The sequence below is a fragment of the Sapajus apella genome, unplaced genomic scaffold (assembly GCF_009761245.1).
Source record: "Sapajus apella isolate SASKATOON/1434 unplaced genomic scaffold, GSC_monkey_1.0 scaffold82, whole genome shotgun sequence".
NCBI classification, from domain to species: Eukaryota; Metazoa; Chordata; class Mammalia; order Primates; family Cebidae; genus Sapajus; species Sapajus apella.
In genome coordinates this window covers 1,160,938-1,185,870 of record NW_022437022.1, presented here as the reverse complement: position 1 = coordinate 1,185,870, position 24,933 = coordinate 1,160,938, and the positions used below count along the sequence as shown (strand labels likewise).

The window sequence follows — 24,933 nt, the reverse complement described above, 5'->3', positions numbered from 1 at the left end:
TCTCCCTGGGTGAATAAAGTCCATCTGCTTCTGGCCAGACCTGTGTACCCTCACCAGAGGCACAGTTTAATAATCAGCAGATTAGTCCATGGCTCAGGCTCTGTACATTGAATCTGATTATCTCATGAGTTAACATATTATCTTATGAGTTCACACACACACACACACACACACACACACACACACACACACAGTTGTAATTACTGTGATAACTAGCCAATCTTACAAAAACATTAAGGATGGAAATTTGTCGTATGTTAAGACAGAATAACATATGACTAATGTGTTGAATGAAGAATGCAAATGAAGAATGCAACCTTTTCCACCCTTTGAAATAAAAATTTTTCAAGACATTAATCAAGATTTATGTTAGATCCCCCCACACCCTAAAACATATCACATACACACATGTACACTTTCACAAGAAAAGAGCAAATATGTTCTTAATCTCCCATCCAGGGAGGCTCAAAATCTGTCTGTGAAATAAATATCTCTTATCTACTAATGCCTTACATCTGAATAGTGCTTCACAGTTCTCAAAAACCTGTCCCCAGCACTCTCTATAGATACTGCTATCCTCATCTGTACAGGAGATGAGCTGATATTTTTAAAAGTAGCATGAGGCAGGTAGTCCCAGGTGGGAATGCCTGCTGTGCTTCCTACCAGCCATGTGGCCTCCTAGACTTGTTTAACATCTTTGGATCATAATTTCCTCATCTAAAATGGGAGGACAACATCTACCCCCAGCAGACTGCGGTGAGAGTTTTTCAGAAAGTACCCAGCATGTGTTCAAAAGTGGACAAGTTGTTTTACTAATAAAGAAAGGGGCCCAGAGAGGGCAGGTGACCAACAGAAGGCAGCAGCATGGGGGCGGCCACACCTGTCCTGAGAAGAGCCCCATCTCCTTCCTCTCTTGTCTCGCAGCGTCAGTCCCCTGTTGCTGGAAGGCAGTACCCCTGCTGGCACACCCTCCTGGACCACTCTGGCTGTGCTCCATCTCCTCCTCTGAGCTGCAGCCATCCCTCATTGGGCCTCTGTCCCAGCTTGGGCCAGGCAGCCATCTCACCTGCTCAACTCTGACTCATAGCCCCTGGGCCACTGCTCCTTATCGAGGTTGGAAGGGAGGAAGGGCAAGAATCCATCAGTCAATATGTCAGCAGCAGTGTCGAAGCTCTTTGGTTTCCGGGCAGGTGATGCCCAGGCAATCAAAATCAGTGATTCTTTGTTTAAAACCTATAAACGCAAAGGCTTCTCTCAGCTATCTCATTATTTTCTCTCTTTTATTGAGAAGAAATTATTCATTTTAGCTATACACCCTCCTTATAAAATTTAAAGTACTTCATTATCAGCCTTAAGGCAACAAGGAGCAACTTGTGAAGCTTTACCCCAAATAACTCCTGCTCCCTTGTCCTCCCAAGCCAACCAGCTGCAGCTTAGCATCGGGCTCCTTACAAACCAGAAGAGGACTTAGACTTGGTCCACTGCCAGCTCCTCACTTCACAGACACCAAAAGTGAGATGTGCAGAGCTAAGGAACACTCAACTACTCTTTTATTTTTTCATGGGACTTAATATTTTTATCACTGTCATTGTGTTTCTCCTATTCTCTTTTGTATCATTGCCAGCTTTACCACACTGTTTTTAAAATGTGGAGATGAAATCTGGGTGTAAAGGATCTGAAATTGTCATCAGTATTTAAAAAGTGCCCAGCCAATTCTACTTAAGGATGCTAGTGGAATTTACCATGAGATTAGTCGTGATCTCTCCCATCATCATCGTCAACGGCAGAACACTGGCTATGTGCCAGGATCGTGCTAGGCACACAGGAGTCAGACTTGGTAAGTCAGCATCCCTGTTATCCAGCACAGCCCAATTTAGAAGGGGACGACCATGTAAATACATAATTACTGGAGAGATGTGTATATGAAATAACAGCTAAAATGTTCCTTAAACATTGACTGTTTCCTGGGCACACAGATGGACCCACGTAATCATAATAAAGGTGTATAAGGGGCATGAGAAAATCAGGAAGCATTTTGTAGAGAAGACACAACCGTGCTTGTTAAAGGAGGGGAGAAGCTCAGCAGGCAGACAGGAGGAAGAAGGGCGCCAGGCGAGAGAGGCATCAACCCTGCAGCTGGGTTGGAGTGACAAATGGCCAGGTGATGGCGTGGGGGCAAATAAAGGGACCTTTGGCCGAACTTAACCCTGATGGCCACCCAGGTGCCTTCCAAGGGCACAGTGTGGTTGTGGTGTATTTTAGAAGAAGCAATATAGAGATGGTATTTTAAACATGTGAATCCACAAGCGGAAACCAGAGTTATCCAAGTGAGAGACGATAAGGACTAGAATTAAGGCAACAACAGCAGGGAAGACGTAGAGGAGAGGGATGGCAGGGAGGCGGGGCTTATGCACCTGTCCAGAAAACGGATGGCCCCAAGTTTCCTGGTGGTGTAGCATTGTGAATCGTGCGGCCGTCTCCCGATACAGAGGAGATGCTGCTGGGGCAGACAGAAGGCAAACTGTGCTCTTGGTGAGTCTGAGGTGTAAACTGGGGGCAGGGGCAGATGTACAACAGGGCCCTGAACAGGGAAATATGGAGCTGAGGGGAACGCAGGAGCGAAAAGCATATCAGCTCTATCAAAATGAGGGCAAGACTGCATTCCAATCTAGATCCTAACGTTTACCTGGGATCTGATACCCTACAGCACCACACTCCTGTCCTGATACTGGAAGCCTTACCCTTGTATTTCTTTGTCATTCAACATACTTCTGGCCATTATGCTGCCCGGGAAATATAAAATTTAATAGTGGCTTTGGGTTTATGCTTGCAACTAAAAAACTGTGTCTACATTTAGAAGTGTCTGGGCCCACACAAGTCTGACTTTGGTCATAAATACTAACGCAGAGCCAACCCTACAGTACCCTCCACAATGGGATCTGTCGCTGCGGCTGTGCCTGACTGCAGCACCAGCACTGAAGAGAGCCCAGGAGCCGCTGAGTAAACCGGACCCAGCTACGGCGGAGGCTTCTGATCCTTTTCTGGGTTTTGGTCATAGCTACATAAAACATTCAGCAAACTGTATTGCCTGGGGTGAATTGTGAATCTTGTTTCATTGTATTTAATACACAGGTTTACGGGGGGAATCACCGTCATCGGAAAACAGCGCTAAATACCTCCACACACATCTTCCAGAGGATCAGAGAACTACCAACTTGGGACTTTACCTTCCAAGTGATTGTGATCTGACACAGTTGAACTTCAATAATGCCTCCTCCAAAGCCAAGTGGTCGAGGAAGCTGTGGGGGATGCACACATGCCATGCCTGCAGAAAGTGGAGAAGTGGCCTCTCCACAGGGCTCATAATGGAGCTTAGGGAAGTCAGGTCACTGCCAGTTACTTTTACAGCTGTAGCTCCCTTGTTTCCTATGCTCTTCACAGAGAGCGCATTCAGATACAGAGATGAGGCTTTTGCAGCCCAGTGTGAATTCACGTGACCCCCTGCTCATTTTCCCGCTGCATTTTGCATCCTGACCATGTTTCTTGCTGTAGCCTGCTGCATCATCTGTGTCTGTGATCATTACGCGACTGTGGGCCCTGGACATGAGGGATGGCACGCAGCATTCCAGACCTCACAGCCCAGCCCATGGAAGATGCTTAAAAAATAACAGGGTTGGAAGCGCACTTGCTTTTTCTGTCATCATGCAGTGAACATAGAGTCCACTGCTTTGCTGCACGGACTCAGAAACAACTCTTTATAATTTAACAATCATCCATGGAGTCCTTGGTACAATTTCTGCAAAGCCTTGTACTCATAGCAAGATGCAAAGAGAGTAAACAATCATTATCCCTGGCCTCAAGGTGCATGAATTAAGTAAAGGAGGTGAACCATGTCCCCAAATAATAATGCATGTTTTTGTTTCACTGTGGGTTATTCGTGTTTTTCTATGCTGATTTTATGCCAAAAGAGGTTTCAGGCAGCTTAGAAAAATGCACACAATGAACCAAGAGAAAATAAAATATAAAATGAATAGATGAAAAAAATCTACACAAAGGAGAAACAGGGAGGAAAGACAAGATAAAACAAGAAATGAGGGTAATACACTAAGTGGTTCCATAAAATCCTCTACAATTTTTTAAAGAAGAGACAGAAATTTGACTGCTAAGCTTCTAGAAAAGAGTAAGAAGAGGGAACTACAGTCATCTGAGGTACCAAGTGCACTGTGTGTGGAAGGGTCCAGCGGATGCCTAGACACGCCCTGGGCTTTCCTTCTCACCCCATGCTTGCGTCATGCCCTGCAGTATTTGGGACGAAGAGAATCTTGACTCTAAACAAATAAAATTATTGGCCAGGCGCAGTGGCTCACACCTGTAATCCCAGCACTTTGGGATGCCGAGGCGGCTGGATCACCTGAGGTCAGGAGTTCGAGTTTAGCCTGACCATCATGGTGAAACTCTGTCTCGACCAAAAACACAAAAATTAGCCTGCTGTGGTGGCACACGCCTGTAATTCCAGCTACTTGGGAGGCTGAGGCAGGAGAATCACTTGCAACTGGGAGGTAAACGTTGCAGTGAGCCAAGACCATGCCACTGCACTCCAGCCTGGGCAACAAGAGCACGAAACTCTGCCTCAAAAAAAAAAAAAAAAAAAGAAAAAAAAAAAATATATATATATATAACTGCCAGAAAATGTGAATGGCACTGGTATCAATAGTTTTTTCCTAAATGATCGAAAAGCATTTTAAAAACAAATACTATATAAGTAAAAGATGATTTGAATAAAGAAATTGCATCCATATATGAGAGATGGAGGATGGAAAAAAAAAGAGAAGTGTCTCGGTCATTTTCATTGGGTAATATGTGTCTATCTTTTAATTCTTAGACACGGGCTTCAGCTATGCTTTTGAGATAGCCCTATGATTGCTCTAAGACTATTTTCCCAGTCTATAATCAACTTTCATGAATTTATACACAGGAGAAGTGATTCCCATGTTTTATTTGATGTGCAAATAGATGGGTAGCTGTTTTCACCACAAACTCTGCCTCCTCTTGGGTTTCGCAATAGCATTCTCCAAAATTGTACTTTGCTAACCTTCCTGTAAGACATCACACTTCTGTTAATATTAAGCACACATGGAGAAGTGCTGGTGTCAACACTGAGCAGCGGAGCATTACACAGAAAGATGTCCAAGGTTAGGAGACAATGTGGGTGAAAGACAATGACTGTCATACAAAATATGTAGGGGAGTGGCACAGAAAGGTTGGCATTAGGTGAGATGTTCGGTGGCAGCACTTCTCCTCCATCAGGGAATGATGGAGACACCTGCTCTTAGGGGAGTATCAGAGAAACAAGGAGAAGATGACTCATCAAGAGGCATGATATTAACGAGGAGTATTGTGCAGGATTCACCAGCGTGCCTACACAAAAATTAGGTTTACATGAAACAAACGCAGAGTCATTGTATTTTACACAGTATTGACATCCAAACCCATCTGGCTGTGGTGGATGGTGTCACTCACGTTTGCTGTAACACAGGCAGCTCGCCTTAGTGCCATTTTAAAACAATGCCACCGTGAAGCCACCACTACCACCCACTGTCACAATGGGTGTCTCTTCCCACATGGATTTCTAGAAAATGGGCCAAACATTTTCAACACACTGATTTTCTTTTGGCTAAGAAGGAACAAAATCATTCATGCAGCTGTAAGATTTTCAGCAGGTGAGGCATCATGACTCAGAGAGAGCGAGAGATTCCATGTGAGTCTTTAGGTGACCTACTCTAGCCAAGTGACATGCAAGACCTCAGTTGTGTCTAACGTGGGGCTTCCTTGTAAACAAGGAACTTTAAAATGTTTTGAAGATGATTAATGGATCAAAACGGAAAACACATAAGGTTATATCTATGAGCTAAAAAGACATTTAATAAATTTCTGTCTCTAACATCCACTCTTGATTGAAAGAAAAATTATTAGTAAAGACCTGAGGCAAGGACAGAGAAGGTAGAGCCTGCAGAGCCCCTCTGACCACGCTGGTGACCTGAACCTGCACCCCGTGGTCAAAGGGAATCCAGCTTAAGGTTGAACACGGGGCTCTGGTGACACCAGGTTTGCACTTCAAAATCATCACCCTGATGAGTGAAAAACGAAAGCAGCATCCCCATAAAGTCTTCATCATTGTCTTCATTTGATGACATTCTGGAAGCATTTGGCAATGTCATGAGATGACAAAGTTATGAGGTATAACATTTGAAAAAGGAAAGTAAAATTACCCTTCTGCAAATCATATTATGGACAACCACCTGAAGTACCTGAAAAAATAATATGAAGAAAAGAGGTAAGTAACAGAAGTCAGTAAGGTGGAGGACTACGAATTAGCATCCAGACATGTTCGTCCTCTTCTTGCTCTTTCTCTTACTTCCCCTTCCTCCTCTTCCCCTGACAGGACAGAGGAGAGTGGTGGGTGGTAGCCCAGGTGTCACAGCCTGGATGGGGTGGGGACAGTGACCTCACTGAGGAGGGGCTAGCAGCAGTTATGGGAGATCAGCTACACCCAGACAGTTGTTCAAATAAGACACAGCTGTAGCCATAGCTATGTAAGAGAAGAGAGTTACAAATACTAACAAGAAGAAACTAGAATTAGCCCAGTGGTATTGATTGAAATGAAGGTGTTGATATGATATGAATTCCTGGTTTTGAATATATTGGGTTGGTGCAAAAGTAATTGTGGTTTAATGACAAAAACTACAACTGCTTTTGCACCAACCTATAGAGATGTATACATCGAAAGACACAGAAGCCACCCTGAAGGAGCTCCCACTGCCCAAATTGGGAACAATTTGAGCTTCAAAATAATGTGTTATAAACCACTGAATAAAATAGGAAACCATAAGTCCATACTCATGAAAATCAACAAGCTTAATAATTGAAAAAGTTTAGAGAAAAAGAAATGTTTACATGATTTCAGAGTAGGTACTCCCAAATTCCTTAATAATCACAAAGGAAAAGAGTGAAATTTTACAGTGAGACAGTTGGAAGACACTACCTTAGGCAAGTGACCAGGTGGTCAGAGTAAACACCTGGTCAGTGATCAGACAATTTGTCAGTAATAAGACAAATGTCAACCCCTGTGGAAGACAGTGTGGCAATAAAACCAACAATACCATTTGACCCAGCAATCCCATTACTAGGTATATACCCAAAGGATTATAAATCATTCTATTATAAAGGCACATGCACAAGTATGTTTATTGCAACACTGTTCACAATAGTAAAAACTTGGAACCAACCCAAATGCCCATCAATGATAGACTGGATAAAGAAAATGTGGCACATAGATACCATGGAATACTATGCAGCCATAAAAAAGGATGAGTTCATGTCTTTTGCAGGAACATGGATTAAGCTGGAAACCGTTATTCTCAACAAACTGACACAAGAACAGAAAACCAAACACTGCATGCTCTCACTCATAAGTGGCTGTTGAACAATGAGAACACATGGACACAGGGAGGGGAGCATCACACACTGGGGCCTGTCAGGGAGTGGGGGGCTAGGGGAGGGATAGCAGGGGATGGGGGATTGGGGAAGGCTAACAGGAGAAATACCTAATGTAGATGATGAGGTGATGGGTGCAGCAAACCACCATGGCACATGTGTACCTATGTAACAAACCTGCACGTTCAGCACATGTACCCCAGAACTTAAAGTATAATTAAAAAAATAGGACAAATGAACAGCAGCATTTTTATGATATTTTCCCCAACAGGGCATCACTTTGACCTCATCATGAGTATCTGCCAAAACAGACTCAAACTAAGAGACAAACATTAAAATAATTTGCTCAAAATCTTCAAAAATACAAGTCATGGAAGTACACGAAAGATGGAGAAGTTGCACCTGAATGAAGGAAGCACAAGAGGCAAGTGCCACGTGTGGTTCTGGAACAGATCTTTCTGCCGTCAGAGATGTTGTTACAACAGCGGACAAAGCCTGAGTGGGATTTGATGGTTAGATGGGAGAATGTATCACAGTTAATTTCCTGATTTGGGTAGCTGTAAAGTGGTCAATGTAAGAGAATGTCTTCGTTTGTAGAAAACGCATACTAAATTATTCGGGGTAATGGTTCAGAAAAAAAAAATTTCTACTGTACTTGCAACTTTAAGTTTGATCGTTTTCTATAAGTTTCTATAAGTTTGACATCATTTCACAATTTAAACATCTGCTTTTTAAAAATCCATTAACAGTTATCATATAGCAAAAAAAAAAAAAAACCTACTGTTTAAAAGATTTAATAGAAGAAATGACTCCATTTATAAGGTCAATAAAAAGGCAAACATAGCTGAAAACAAATAGTGGAAATGAGTCATATCTATATGAAGACAACTTTGAAATACTACTGAATTATACAAAAGATTTATTTCTTATTATATATCTTTTGGTCTTTTGAATTTTTGCCGATTGTGTTTATCTTTTATTTACGAATAAATGAATAGATGTACAACAACAAAAACAGTGCATTGGAGAAAGCATTATCAGAACATGAATTGGACTCCATCATTTTGATAACGAAAAAAATTTTTCAGCCAGGTGCAGTGGCTCACGCCTGTAATCCCAGCACTTTGGGAAGCCGAGGCAGGCAGATCCCTAAGATCAGGAGATCGAGACCAGCCTGGCCAACATGGCAAAGCCCAGTCTCTACTAAAAATACAAAAATTAGCTGGGCGTAGTGGCGGGCACCTGTAATCCCAACTGCTCAGGAGGCTGAGGCTGGAGAATCGCTTGAACCCAGGAGGCAGAGGTTGCATATAACTGAGATAGCACCACTGCACTCCTGCCTGGGCAACAGAGACAAAAAAAGAAAGAAATTTTCAGTAGGCTTTTTTGAACCTAGTAGAAGTTGCTATAAAGAAGTCACTGCTATATTTTTTTTAAATGGCACAGAAATGGATTAGGATTGCTAAATACGTACTTGAACATGATGGTGGCCCCTCGTTGACTCGTGAGCACCTCAAGCTGGAAGTTCAAGCCTATCCATTATTCAATTCAATCAAGCTTAGGAGAAATAATTCACTCCCTTCCAGAAACCTCTGCAACACGCTAGATGACCTCCATGCAGCAGTTCTCTTAGGGCTCATGCCGCACCTTCTTACCTTCCTGTAAGACTGAAAATTTGTTCGGGGCTGGGAAAATAAACTCATACCCATTACCCATTGCCACTCTCTGGTTCTTTGCACACGGAAACATGTGACTGTGTGACTGAACGCTTTCATTTTCATTTCTTTGTCTCTTGGTCCAAACTCAGGCCCAGATTGACAACAGCAAGAACCAAGTTCTACATATGTATTCCACTAAAGATGGGAGAAAAAGATGCAAAACAATAGTAATTTACTGCTTCTAATTTGCAGAAAGAGAACAGGAAAATATAAATCTTCAGGCCTGGGGCTGGAAGCCGTGCTGAGAACCACAGCAATGCCAGCCATTTCCAAAGATAACTTGGCATTAATTTTGAAAATTGGCATTTTGGCAGCCACGGAGCTTGAATTTATTTATTTTCTTATTTTTAACTCTGTACCTATCAAATCTAGACCACTCAGATTTCAATCTTGACAATCTTGAAAGGGAAAATAAAGAACTGTATGTACCCATGGTGTTGACTTGGACTTAACTTTAAACCTGTTGAAGTATAGAATTAGGAGTGACACCTGACACAGTAGCAATCACAGCATAAATAATAGAGGCTGCAGTCCAGCCTCCTGGGGTGTGAGGGGGTGAAGGAAAAGGTACGCTCTGTAACAAAGGAAGCCTGAAAGAATCTCACTTAAAGAAAATACATAATTACTCCCCAAGCACATTGGAATAAGGATTGCGAATTAGGCGTGAAAAGTTTTGGGTTCATAAAAATGATCTTAGAAAGGAGAGCGCGCCTTTCACTCCGTGGTAGAAGGTGGGGAACGTTCTGTTCTGCTGGCCAGGATGGAGCTCCTGGGAAGGGAAATCTCCCGGTACCGGCGGGGCGGCCACCTGCACAGGTGGACTGGGATTCTGCCCCTGGATGCTCCACGCGCTCTCTGCTGCCCAGGGGCACCCATATGGCTCTCCCTCACCCTGTTCCATCTTCCTCTGCTCTCACTCCACCCTGCCAGGTGGTATGACCTATGGCTGAGATGTGTCCCGGTCTCTGTCATGAAAAAAATTAAAATTTTTTAACACCTACTCTATTTGTTCCCAGAAGAATAACTGAGCCAAAGATTTGGTTGAGCCCTTAAAATGCGTTCAAGCCAGCTGGGGTGCCAAGGAGCACACAATCAGCTTTAGACAATGTCAGTCAGCAGGGACAGTGATGCCAGGAGGCTGCAGTGGCACTGAGGTTCTGGGAGCTGGGACGGGGGTGCATGCCCCTTCAGTGAACAAAGGTGGCTGAGAGTCCTTTAAGGGGCAATCCTTCATCCAAGGCAACGCACTTCAATTAATTAAATAATTTATTATTTTTCGTCAAGAGGCTAGAACAATTCTGGCGTTGGTGCTCTATTTACTGTGACCGAGATACCTGTAAAATATGGTCTCAGCCAGGGATTTTATCACTGTTTCCACTCACAATAAAAAATGTATTTGACAAGAGGACCAAATACACATGCACACAAGCGTGTGCGTGCGCACACACACACATACATACACATGCACACATGCACGTGCGCACATACACACATGCACACGCGCACATACACACATGCACGTGCACACATACACACATGCACACGCACACATACACACATGCACGTGCGCGCATACACACATGCACACACACACATACACACATGCACATGCACACACACGCACACACAGGCACACATACACACACACACACGAGAACACACGCACATGCAAACACATGCACGTCCCTGCACAATACCAGCTAGTTCTCCTCTCCCCTCCATTCCTGCCCTCTCTCCTCCTCTCTTCTTCCCTTCCCCTCTCCCTTTCCCTTCCCTTCCCTTCCTTTCCATTCAGTTGCTTAAAAATATAGTTAGGACTCACTAAAAATAAATTGGTTTCATGGCTCACAAATAGGGTGCTATCCACAAAATTCAAAAAACACTGGTTGAGCCCAATCCAAAATGTGATGGAGGCTCAGCATGGTGGCTCATGCCTGTAATCCCAGCACTTTGGGAGGCCAAGGCAGGCAGATCACATGAGGTCAGGAGTTCGAGACCAGTCTGGCCAACATGGCAAAACCCCGTCTCTACTAAAAATATAAAAACTAGCCAGGCATGGTGGCAGATGCCTGTAATCCCAGCTACTTGGGAGGCTGAGACAGAAGAATTGCTTGAACCCGGGAGGCGGAGGCTGCAGTGAGCTGAGAATGCACCATTGCACTCCAGCCTGTGTGACAAGAGCAAAACTCCATCTAAAAAAAAGGTGATGGAATTGTGGTCTCTTAGGATCTCTGCATATGTTTTGTGAGTGGAAAATAAAAGGAAGTTTTGTTGAAGTTAGTTGAAGTTGACTAAGGAATGTATTAAAATCTTTTTCATGGAAAAAAAAAAACATTCTGAAGAAAGACTCAGTTGTTCCTGGCAGTCTGAAGACGTCTGTGGTCCACTGAAGAGGCCCCAGGGAAGACAGAGACAGATGAGAAGCACCACAGCATGCGCCCCAGACTGGCCCATCCAAACCATGGGCAAGGTCAGGACTTTACAGGAATATCCAGACATGTGAAGTAACTGCACGGCAGCAGCATTCATTTACGAATATAGTAATGTGGCCTTGCATGTAAGGGTTTTTTTTAATCACAATTCATCTTCTTTGATACTTGGGCAATTTCTTTCTTCAATAACATGGCAGAATTTCTTAACAAAACTAAAGCATTTTGCCTTTTAATCCACCTTGTACAACAGTCATTGTCTGAAGCAAGATAGTTTTATCCTTATATTTTCTACCATCTACTAAGTACCACTTGAATCAGTCCATTAAATTTTAAATACATCTTAAATAATGCTAAAAATATCAATTACAAGTTTGAAATTTCCTTCTCATACTGTATACTGATATTGCTATTAGTGGAGAGCTTCTTATCAATGCAGATATGTAGAGTTTTATTTCTTTACATCTTTCTCCCTCTTTCATCCATATATTTTTGACAAGTGGCAACTTTCACAGATGTGTGTCTCTATTCCGTCAGAAAATGGCCATGGGCTTTCTACACAAATAATGACTCCAATGGCTGCAAGAATGTGCATGAAACAAATCTCTCTGAAATTCTTCAGGCTAATGGGAGAAAGAGGGATCTAAAAATTATTGGAACAGTCCTCACGCATAAGGGGGTGTAGTGAGTGCCTGGCACACTACCCAGAGCCCTGGAGTCCTGGAGGACAAGACCCGTCTACCCCTGGTGGAGATGGCCATGCTTCCTGGAGAAGGTAGAAATTCACAAGGGCCTCCAAGGATGCTTAAGGCCTGCACAAAGTGATACTGAGTGGAGAATGGGAGCTCTGGAAGAGGAGACGTCAAAAGCAATAATTAAAAGTATCAAGTTTGCTGAACGATAGGGTGCAGAACCAGACAGACATAAGATGTTAAGACCTTACCAGTTGACAGAGCATTGCACATCCATCTTACATCCATCGGTACCTTCTCTGGGACCAACGTATGCCAGATTCTATTGCTGAAGGAGAACATTTGTACTTAATTTTACTAGACATAAAGGAAACATCGGCAAGTTCCCAACAGCCAGAAAGGACAGCCATGGTGCCATCTTTACTCAGTGAGAGGGACCCCGGGGGAGGAACAGAGGGTGCCTGTCGTGCCTGTCTGCACAGTCTTATCTTGCCCTTTCGTCTAAGAATATACCTGCCCTATCTATAAAAATGGGAGGGTCTGCCTTTGGGATATTTTAGCTGGGTTAATCACGACAAGGTACTCTTTCCTGGATGTGCAGGGATTGTGAGGGTGGGCCCTTGGGCTACCCTTCATCTCATTATCTGGGGGAACAACCGAGGCAGCAGAAGGAGCCCAGGTCCAGACCCTCGAGATGGCTGCTTTCTGTTCACTCCTCTGCTGTTGCCTCTCCCCAGGACTTGCTGATAAACCCCCTTTCACTTAAGTTTATTCTCTTTGCCTGTTGCCACTTGCAGCTGAGACTGATGAGAGCCAGGAGCATTCAGGGTATCTGGGGGCTCTTCTCAAAGTCCCCCTTAGCCGTTTTCTGTAAAGCATTTGGTGCATCCTAGTCAAGGGAAAAGTTCCATTAAGAAGATAATTTATTCCAGGCGCAGTGGCTCATGCCTGTAATTCCAGCATTTTGGGAGACAGAAATAGGTGATTACTTGAGCTCAGGAGTTCAAGGCCAGCCTGGGCAACATAGTAAGACCTCATCTCTACTCAATCATTGAGTCACACATTCATTTAATGAAAAGTTAAAGAGCACTTAATATTTGCCAGGCTTTAGTCCAACTGCTAGAGGTACACAGGAAGAAAGCACAAAGAAGTTTCTGTCTTTAATGAGAATATATTCTCGTGGGGAGAGGCAGACAATAAAAGTAAGCAAAATAAGAAATTATCAGATGGCACTTTGTTCTATGAGTTCAACAAAACGTCCTCACTATGACCAGCAAAGCTAGGCCTGTTCTTGAGACACCGTGTACCCAGCACTTAGCTTAGTAGGTACTTGGCACATTTTTGAAGTCTACAATAGAATGGAATAGAAATATTTGGTAGTAGAAACACAGGATAACCCTTATTGATATTCCTTTTTCAGCTCAAAGCCTAACTTGTTTTTTAACAACATTGCATGTGGGTAGAGTTGTTCCCAGCACTTCTCTTGGATTTAATGAAATCTTGTAATTGACAATGTTACACTTCCATGTTGTAATTCTTTTGCATTGTATTTTAGGCAATCAAATAATGATGATCTTAGAAATCTGAGAATCAAAGACTGAACAACAAAAATGGAAGTAGACAGGGAACCTGGTATTAAGCATAGAGAGGTATGGATAAAATCAGCATGTCATCAGTTACAGATTTTTCTTGTATGCCATGACAAATTTGTCTTCTCCATATACATTTTGACATTCATAATGAAGCTAAAAAAGACTGCTTTTAAGTTACTGTTTGGATGCAGTGGCTCACACCTGTAATCCCAGCACTTTGAGAGGCTGAGGCAAGCAGATCATGATGTCAGGAGTTTGAGACCAGCCTGGCCAATATGGTGAAACCCCATCTCTACTAAAAATACAAAAATTAGCCAGGCGTGATGGAATGCACCTGTGATCCCAGCTACCAGGGAGGCCAAGGCAGGAGAATCGCTTGAACGCAGGAGGTGGAGCTTGCAGTGAGCCAAGACCGCACCACTGCACTCCAGCCTGGGTGACAGAGCAAGACTCAGTCTCGAAAAAACCCAAAAAACAAAAAACAAACAAACAAATTTCCTGTTATGTAGATACGTTAATTATTTTTATCATGTAAGATAACAGCTGATCTGGTGGGCCCTGAGTGAAACCAGGCCTCTGAACTTCTTTGTAATCTTTACGTAAATCTCAAGCCATAGGTCACCCGACCTTGAAAACAGGAGACTAGGCTGTGACGACAATCAAAATGTTCCAATTCACTTCAAGTTAAGAAGAAACAGCTTCAGTATAGCTCAAAGTCAAGAGTTTGCTAACCCTTGGGGTAGGGAGATTTGCCTTGAAGCGCAACATTTTCCTACCTGGAGACCCCAGAGCCCTTGCCAATGTTTTAAAGAATATTCCAGAACCTGAGTCTTCCTGCACTCGCCCGACTCGGGCTACCAGTTCACACCGCTCACTCTGGTTTATGCCACCAAATCCCATACGTGAAACTCAGCCCCTTCATGGGTTTCATTTACAAAGTCCCTCTGAATCACTCAAGAATTTGGTAAACTTGACAGAGCACTAGACTCACACAGGGAGTCAAGTCTTCTGCCACACGCCACACGCCATACAAGCGCACAGTAACTGACAGCTGTTCCTAGCCTCTGCAGTACCCCCAACCACCCTGCAGCAGGGCCCTCCTCGTCCCCACCTTCCCCAAACGCTCTCCTGCAGCAACCAAACCCCAGGCATCTGGGAGCCTGGAAACTGCAGCCTCTGCTGTCAGCACACATCGGAGCATGGTCCCAAACAAAGATAGTTTCCTTGGTGAGAGATAGGCTGTGGCCAAATATGAAGCTAACTGAAGCTTCTCTATCTTGTTACAGAATCTGTTTCTTCAAATAAGATTTATTGGCTGGGCGCAGTGGCACACCCCTGTAATCCCAGTACTTTGGGAGGCCGAAGTGGGTGAATCACCTGAGGTCAGGAGTTCTAGACCAGCCTGACCAACATGGAGAAACCCTGTCACTACTAAAAATACAAATTAGCTGGGCATGGTGGCGCATGCCTGTAATCACAGCTACTCAGGAGGCTGAGGCAGGAGAATCTCTTGAACCCAGGAGGCGGAGGTTGCAGCGAGCCAAGATCGTGCCATTGAGTTCCAGCCTGGGCAACGAGAGTGAAACTCTGTCTCAAAAAAAAAAAAAAGAAAGAAAGAAAGAGAGAGAGAGAGAGATTTATTATTCTGTGGCAAGAGGGTGACATAAAGTTGCATTTTTCCCTTTCTACTTCACAGCTAGTCCAGGCCAGCCCCAGATAAGACCAGCAAGTGGATGTCATTATGCCCACATCGATGCAGAAAAATAAAGAAGGTTGGAAATCAAAATCACAACAGCATGAGAAAATAGTCTGGGAAAGACAGCAGATTCCTTCTCTTCTTGAGCTGAACTTACAGATTTTCCTAGGCAGAGATTCCTCAAGCTGGTAAGCTTTTCTCAGAACTAAAGTAATCCACACTACCAGCGAACTGTACCTCAAGACAATATAATTTGGTGATGGTCCATCTTTCTTCTCATTCTGTCTCCTTCAGAGTCCACAAAGCAAGCACAATGCACTATTAAATGAACAAGCACTAAATTCAACATACATAGTAGAGAGGGATAATATTTGTGAGTCAAAATTAAGTATAGACTTCTATTGTGGATAAAATCTAATTCATTTATTAAGATTCTATATGTGGATTTTAAGAGTTTCCATGAAAGCATCTGAATTTTTTTTATTAATATAAGGTTTGTGATATTCAGATATATTTATAGAAAATCAAACACCTTCATTGATGAGCTCCAATGACTAATAAAGAACATTAAACAACTGATAAAAATAAAGAGTGGTCTACAGTGTATGTGCTTCAAATAAATGAGGGTCTATGTCCACTAAAGGCATGTACAAAAGGAACCTGAGGAGGCAAAGGGCGCAGGAAGCCTTCTGGAGTGCTGGAAGTGGCTTACTGCTTTATTTCGGTGTTTATTTATGTCAAAATCTATTGAGCTCTTCCCGTAAGATTCACCTAAGCTGTTTAGCTCAGAAAGGGCCCTTTCTAAAAACATTACAGCTCAATTTAAAAGAAAAATATTGACATGTAAACAAAATCCAAATTTATATAATTGACAATAAATTAAGAATTTTAGCTTCAACATTTTGCACCTTTAGGGAGACATTTTGCCATGGCATAAGGGAAGAATAATCAGAGTTTATTACTATTTCTCTTTTTACAGTGGAGAAGTCTGGCAGAAATATTCTTAACCATGTGATCAAACTTAATGTCACCAAGATAGGACCTGATGACATCAGGTGCCTTCTAATGGAATGCATCAAGAATGGCACAGTGCTACCTATGTGGTATCTTTGTACAAAATAATTAACCTGAGTCTAATAACTACAAAGCATCATATGAATCCAAATTGGGGATTTCAGAAAGATAAGTGGACTGGATGCTTCAAAAATGTGTGTGTCATGGAATTTTTCTTATATTAAAAAAAACAAAGACAACTCAACGTCATATGTGATTCCTGATTGGATCCTGGATTGAGCAACTGGCCAGGCTATTACTGGGGACATTTGAATATGTGCTCCCACTACATGATAACGTTGTATCAGTGTTAGGCATTCTCAGTATGGGTGTTGAATTGTGGTCATGTACAGGAGTGTCTTGCCCTTAGAAAATAAATCTAAACTATTTAGATTATCAAAATGTTTATAAATAACTTGGAAGTGCTTTGGCCAGGAATAATAATAATTATGTGTGCCAGAGAAGAACAAGAAAAGGAGGAGGGGGTGGAGGGGAAAAAGAGAACGCAGCAAAATGTTTGTGACGGACATTCAACGAGAGTGAGATGGATCTCCCACTCAAAATGTCATCCAGATATCAACTCTGACGACACACGCACCAGGAGGACATGAAACGGTTTACCACTCACAGAGTGAGGCTTTCTGCGCAGAGCAGGGCTGGCTCCAAGGCGTGTCTGAAAATGGCTTGAGAGAAAGGATAAAGGCTTGGGGCTTGCTGTGATTCGGGGCAGAGCTAGGGTAAGACTTCTTGTCCATTGGCCAAGACTTGTGTGGGCTGAACTCCCCATCAGCACCAAGGGAGGGAGCACATGGGCTTTCTCACCAGCTGATTCAGGTGTAGGGCAGAAGGGAAATATGTTTCTACTACTTCTCATTCACCTATTCATACCAGGCATTGGCACCTTAAAATTATGTCCTAAGGAAAACTACTGTTACAAATATGTGCTGCTGTGGCATGCTTAATCTCAGAGCAGATTTTCTTTCATGAATAAAAAGCTTTCACAGCTCAATATAAATATTTCTTCTTACCTATAGCCATTTACAAGTAGAAATATTATAGTTTATATTAAATAAGATACTCGATAATTCGAGTTGCCTCACTTATGAGACATTCATGATTTCACTCCACAAGAAATGCTGGAGTGCTCATTAGGTGCCAGGTACACTGTTAGGGGCAGGACGAAACAGCAGACGAGGCAGCAGATACCCGGGGTAAATAGCAGAGTTAAGACCTCACCACCCTCACCCTTTGAGAGACACATTCTGACTGAGAAATTTAAGAATCTCTAAATACATAAAATGTGCAAAAGTCACAACACCCAGAGTTACCATTGTGGCTATATGAGAATTCAAGTGTAAGACTTCACCAATTTTCATAAATCTCCTCAGAAAGAACATTAGTGTCCTATTTTAAAATAATACACATTTTAAAATAACGCAATTCATTCTCCATCATTGCCTAAATTTCCTCAATGTTTACTCCACACAAAATCACAAACCTGCACCTATGTATCGTTGCTGAGACGGGCAGAATGCAGCACCACTCATCCTGACATCCACCTTAAGCAGAGAACAGGAGAAGAAAAGGTGTCTCATAAATCCTAAAATTCATCACTAGTGTAAATCACCCTACAACTGGAACTTTCTATGTTTCAAATACTCTATCCCACTGTTTTGAGGAATCTGCTTATATTTACCAAATACCCCAATTTGGGATTTTCAAAATGTGGTGTCTGTACTGATCACAGCTCAAACTGCATAAGAAAATTACGGCAGGTATGGGCAAATGACCTTTGATAGAGTTCAAATCATCATCATCTCTTTGCCTCACCTGCCATAGCTAAGAGTTTACCAACATATAAATTTAGACATGTGCTCAAAAAGTACCGTGTTGTTGCTTGTTAAAACTTTATTTACTGTAGTCCCAGCTACTTGGGAGGCTGAGGCAGGAGAATTGCTTGAACCCAGGAGGCAGAGGTTGCAATGAGCCGAGATCCACCACTGCACTCCATCCTCGACGACAGAGTAAGATTCTGTCTCAGAAAACAACAACAAAAACCATTTTATTTGTAAAAGCAAGAGACTAGTATTTTGAATGCCATTCAGTAGGGTTTAATTAAATAAATTATGGCACATTGTACCACAGAATATTATACAGACAACAAAAGTAGTTTTATGTATGCTGAACAATTTCCAAGATACAGGTAAGTGGATATAGCAAAGTACAAGGAGAACAGTTTAACCTGATACTTGTCTCTGTAGATGAAAGGGATGTTACATATATCATCCTGTATGTGCACAGAAAGTTTCTGGTTGGCTACGTAAGAACCAGGCATGTAGGTGACATTTGGGGTTGGAGGAGAACTTACTATACATCTTTTCATGGACATTGACTATTGTTGCCATGTGTATAATATATATGCATGTGTCGATATGATATATGCAATTTATAATATTAAGATATTGGTCATTGTGATTGCCATCTTGTATTCATCAAGGAAAGAAAGGAAAAGTCTAAGAGCTTCTAACAGTTTGATGTCATGGTTGAGCAGTTCTTCTTATTAAAAGTTCTGGCCAGGCAAGATGGCTCACTCCTGTAATCCCAGCACTTTGGGAGGCCGAGGTGGGTGAATCACGAGATCAGGAGATTGAGACCATCCTGGCCAACATAGCGAAATGCCATCTCTACTAAAATCCAAAAAGTAGCTGGGTGTAGTGGTGTGTGCCTGTGGTCCCAGCTACTTGGGAGGTTGAGGCAGGGAAATTGGTTGAACCTGGGAGGCAGAGATTGCAGTGAGCCAAGATTGTGCCACTGCACTCCAGCAGCCTGGCAACAGAGCAAGACTCTGTTTCCAAAAAAAAAAAAAAAATGCTCCTCTGCTAACAGATGAAGATAATTCCTGCTTACCTAAGAAATACATGTTGTATCTGTATGATTCAAACTAGCCACAAAAGTGACAGGAGGTGGCATTGTTGCATAACTTTCACCTCTGTTTATTTGTAATTCTGTTTTCCCCTGGAGGGGAAGGGCAGGTGCATGTTTGTTGGGGAGCAAGAATCGGCAAACAGCAATATAAATGTAGGTAAATATAGGCCATTTACAACATAAAGAAGAGTCCCCTGCTGCATCGAGATCAAAAGGTGCTCCACAGTATTGTCCTGTGATGCTCAGAGTTTCTGTCAGTTCTAAAAAGAGAGTATCCTCCCAGTTACTGACCTCCCAAAAAATCCAGTTTTTAGGTAACTTCCTCTCCCCACCCTTTCAGGTTAATAATTGCCTTTCATTTGGTTTCTTTGTGAGTTATCATTTATATTGGAGTCCAGTTATAGTTTGAGTCCATTTCTTCCCCAAATCATAATCAAAGTTACAGAAATCGGACCACCAAGGTCACCTAATTCAAGCAGAACGGAAGAGACGAGTACACAGGGATGGCTTTGTTTTTCAGATGTTAGTCATTTTCTTTCCAGCTTGAATCAAAAAATCAGGGGCAGGCCCAAAGATGAGGGAGGACTGAGGCCTCTATTCCATTTTGCAGCCTTCATTCTTGAACTTCTTTCCTTCCCTAAATCCCCTCTCTCCTCCACCTCCTTTGGCCCACTGGATGGTAATGGCCTTTCTGGTTTGGAGCCAAAGTAACTAACAGAAGAACTTTAAAAAGTGTCTAAACGATAACCGCATTTGCCATCAAACATCTGTAAAAATGTGTGCTTGTGTGACCGTCTGTTTGTCTTTAACATTGATCTCCCCTTCCGAGGGTCATGCCCATATTTTAGTATCAGTGATATAAATCACCATTTAAGAGATATTTTGTGAGTTATTTTAGAAATTGGCAATCTGAACAATTCTATTAGAAAAATTAATCTACTGGAAAGATCAATCCAGCTGATTGTAGGGGGTTAAGTAGATGTAGGTCAGTTAACAACCTACACATTCACTTTTAACTAGTTTTAGAGGCATAAACTTGAGCTACTTTCCTTACCCAGTTTCAGGCTCTCCCAAAGCTAACTACCCACAAATAACACAGGAACACTGCAAAATCCTGGTATTACTGTAATATCAGAGAGGGAGAGATATGCAGTTATTGAAAACCATATGTTCACTCAGTCATTGATTCATCTTACAACATAATAGCTACCCATATTTCACTATGGCTCAAGAAATTCAAGGAATGCATAAGTCGGTCATGCCCAAATATCCCCTAGATTCATTTGGTGCCAGAGGCTCTCCTTTGGTTGGCTTTAAACACTTCCAAGGCAAGAACCCAGAAAACTCAGCTGGGGAGGATCCTAACTAATTTCATCAAAAACAGGAACTACTTACTTTTAAAACACTCATGAGATTAATTTGATGTAATAATATACCACTTACGTAATTTCCCAACCTAAAGCCATCTCAAAAGACATGGAGGTTAAAACTGAAAGACAAAGCAAGATCATCCAGTTAGGGTGACAGTGGGGAGAGGGGGAGAGGGGAGAGTGGAGGTGGATTTCAGAGAACCTACAGGTACTAAGAGAACAGTACCTGTTCCACAGTGTAACTGTGGAAAAATAGAGTTAGTATTACTTCTTCAGTGTAGATAACTAATAAGGTATCTTGTGATTAACCCAAACTCTTTAAGTAAATAATAATTCTTTGAAAAGAGACTGATACAAAAATAATGTGAAGAGAATTTAAAAAATTGAAGTGCTTTCTTATTAGTTATAAGATCAATAAACACAAGTATTCAGTGTGTTCATCAGACTCCTCCCATATAGCTTTCCACATGTCCATTCAGTTGTAGCTAACCAAACATTGTAACACATTCTTATGTCCAAGTTCAAAGCAATTAAGAAAAGCAGAAACAAAGTGAAACAAAATTGTCATTCGCATGGTCCATTTGCACACCAATTTTCTTTAAGTTATAAAGGAAAAATCTTATAAGTTTAGCATTTTATGCAAATATCTTCCATCAGTAAAGACTGCACACATATTGAACACAGAGCCAGCTGCTATCCACAAGAGGAACATATCCTAATCATGATTTTACAGACACATTCACACACACGTGTGTACATATGTCAAATAACTTCAACAGACATCCAAAGAAACATTCAGTCTAAGGTAGGATAATGTACTTCATCTTCCATTTACCCAGTTAAATTAAGCAGGCTGGATCTATCAAGGTCCGGGAGGAAACCAAAACCATCCGAGTGTGTACACAATGACCCACTTACTATCCTATGTTCATCAGTATAAGGAATCTTCTAAAGAGAAACTATTAAGAATACAGGGGCCATACAGCACAAAAGCCAGGAAATATCAGCACAGGACCTGAAATGAGCACTTCCCAGTCATGGCCAGAGACCACGTGCACCCTGGCATGGATGGTGGTAGGGAAGGACATGAACAGGACCGATGGGCTTTAGTTCTCGGCTTCAAAGTTCCCACCACATTCCTTTCTAGGCAGCCTATATGCCTATTAGCTATTTAAAACTTCAGGTCAAACCAACCTGCCAGCAGCCCATCGTAAAATCATTGACTACCACTGAAACTCAATTTCCAGTTGCCTTCATTTCATACATGCTGTAATAGACTCTCAATGGTTGAAATGAACAAACATAAACCTTCTAAGTTGTTGGAATTTAAAAGATGACCCCTCTGATGTTCAAGATCAGCAACACCAACGTATATACGTTTCTCTGTTTTGCAGTATGCATACGGTCAAATTTGGCCTAGAGACCCAAAGGGGTAAAAACCAACAGCACTGAGTTTGAGAGGCACAGAAAATGCAGTTTCTTAATCATGGGTGAGGGACTATGTGTCATGAACAGCTGTCACTCAAACGCTGTCATCCACTTGGCCCCCTGGGTTTCCCATTGTGAAAGCATGCACAGATGTGAATACACACAGCCATATACCACAGACATTCACCAGAAAGGCACAGATGTGCTCCCGCCACTGCAGGCGTGGGCCATGGTTTCCACTTCCCGAAGAAATATATTCCCAGGCCAGGTGCGGTGGCTCACGCCTGTAATTCCAACACCTTGGGAGGCCGAGGCCGGTGGATCACAAAGTCACGAAATTGAGACCATCCTGGCCAACATAGTGAAACCCCATCTCTACTAAAATAGAAAAATTAGCTGGGCGTGGGGGCGTGCGTCTGTAGTCCCAGCTACTCTGGAGGCTGAGGCAGGAGAATTGCTTGAACCTGGGAGGCAGAGGTTGCATTGGGCTGAGACCGCACCACTGCACTCCAGCCTGGCACATGGCAACAGAGCGAGACTCTGTCTCAAAAACAAAAAACAAACAAAAAAAGAAATATATTCCCAACACCATGGTAGTAGAGTGTTAACCCCTTAATGGTTTCTGCAGTTACATATTCTCAGACAGTTACCAGGTAGCATTTTTAGTTGCCAAATACAAAGAATACAATAAAATCTTTAGACATTTTTATGCTAAAAAAACAATTGTACAATAAATCATTTTGAAATTATGATAGTCTTTGAGTACTATGGATATAGGTACTTACTGTTGACTATTCTGACTTGCAAAATATTCTCTGTAGGCTCATATTACCTGGGGAATGTGGGAATTACTTGGTGCTGGTAGTACAGACTTCCATAGCATAGATATTTTTAAATCCTAATACCAAATATTTCCACTGAAAAGATGAAACATGTTTGCTGAAATACAATTCTCATTTCTTTTTTATATCAGGCAGTCATGCATTTATTAATTATTAAAATAACATTAAAAAATTAAGGTTGTTATTTACCATAAGAATGGTTTCAGTTCCCATAGACTTCATCTATTCTTAACCAAAAGAAAAGGCCATGTACCTCTACAAAGCAACTCGAGGTCAAAACCAAATGCTGCGTATGGAGCTGATGAATTTGCCAGACCCTCATGGTGATACCGAATTATCCCCCCAAAGATGGAAAAATACCAACCATACAAACAAAGTCACCTGCATTACTTGAATTTTTTACCAAATGCCATTTTTTCAGTAAAAGTAACTTAAGAAATGCCCTACCTTTGCCCTGAAATCATAACTGAGCAAAGAGAGTCAAAGCCTGTAGCTGCTGAAATAACCACTTTTGAGGTAAGTGGTGGCTTCGTCTCACCTCCTTTCAGTGTAACAAAAAAGCACCTTCTGGGCATGGCAGGAGCAGGTCCTTTGTTTAGAAATGCATGCAAGCCATGCCGAAGGTTGCCAGTGTACACAGAGACTCATGTTTTCTGCGTGGAAGGACTTGTGTGACTTGGTGATTCTTGTGACGTCAAAGGAGAAGAGCCATCGCCTCCATTTTGGAGACAAGAGCCCAAGCCCATCTCTCCTGGCGCTCTGCCCAGCTCGGCCCCTACCACCACCCAGGCCACAGGACTGGGTTGCAGGAAGGAATCGGTCATGTAAACAACCCCTCTACCTAGCTGCCTACCTATCCAGAGTCAGATTCTCCTCCACATGCCTGCTCACCTAATTTTCCACAGCTTAGCCAACAACAAAACATCTCCATCTGGTTCATTTTTCCTTTGCATTTTAACCACAGCCCAGAAAAATCTTGACTAGTTCACTGGGGCCTACTTTTAACCAAATCCGGAAAGCTTTAAGTGAAATGAAAGGTGTCTGTCTGGGTTTCCTTTATGTGGAAATCAGATATCCAAATATCACTTGTGTTTCCATAGGAAATTTTCCATCTTCGGTTTTTCACCGGGATTATTCTAGGCAAAGAAGTACCCAAATGCTTTCACCACCACAACTCCCCTTGAAACCACAGCACATCACCCCATTTGCTTCAAAAACCTCACCTCCAACTTCAGGAGGAGGCACAGGGCCCTGGCCGTGCAGGGGATGAAGATTGCACATGACGCAGCCCTAAGCATCCCTGGACTGGAGAAGCATGGGAGAAGCAAATGTCCCTCCCTGCTGTCCCTCATCAGCAACAAACACGAGGGGGGTCTGGCCGGCACCCTTGCCCCCTGGACACAGGTGTCCTGCATGTAGACATTACTGCAGGCTCTGCAACCACAGCACAGTGTGTCCACACCAATGCACATGACAGCTGGGCAGGCATGAGGGAAAAGAGTCAGCTGTCCCCAATCAATACCTCCTGGCCTCTTCCGTTCCTTCCCACCCCACCCTCCTTTCTTCCCCACGCAGCTTCAAGTCCACACAGATCTGGGTCTCCAGCATTATCTAATCGGCTCTCTCCCACCCCACTCCCATAGCCTGAAGAAACACGTAAAATCCCATCTGTAGGGGAAAAGTCTACTCAAGTT

General features: G+C 42.6%; 1 protein-coding gene across 2 annotated transcripts in view; it reads right to left on the bottom strand.

Annotated features, from left to right (window-relative positions):
- Positions 1-24,933, bottom strand: part of PDE10A (phosphodiesterase 10A) — a 685,830-nt gene that overhangs the window by 658,721 nt on the left and 2,176 nt on the right. The gene's annotated exons all lie outside the window — the stretch shown is intronic.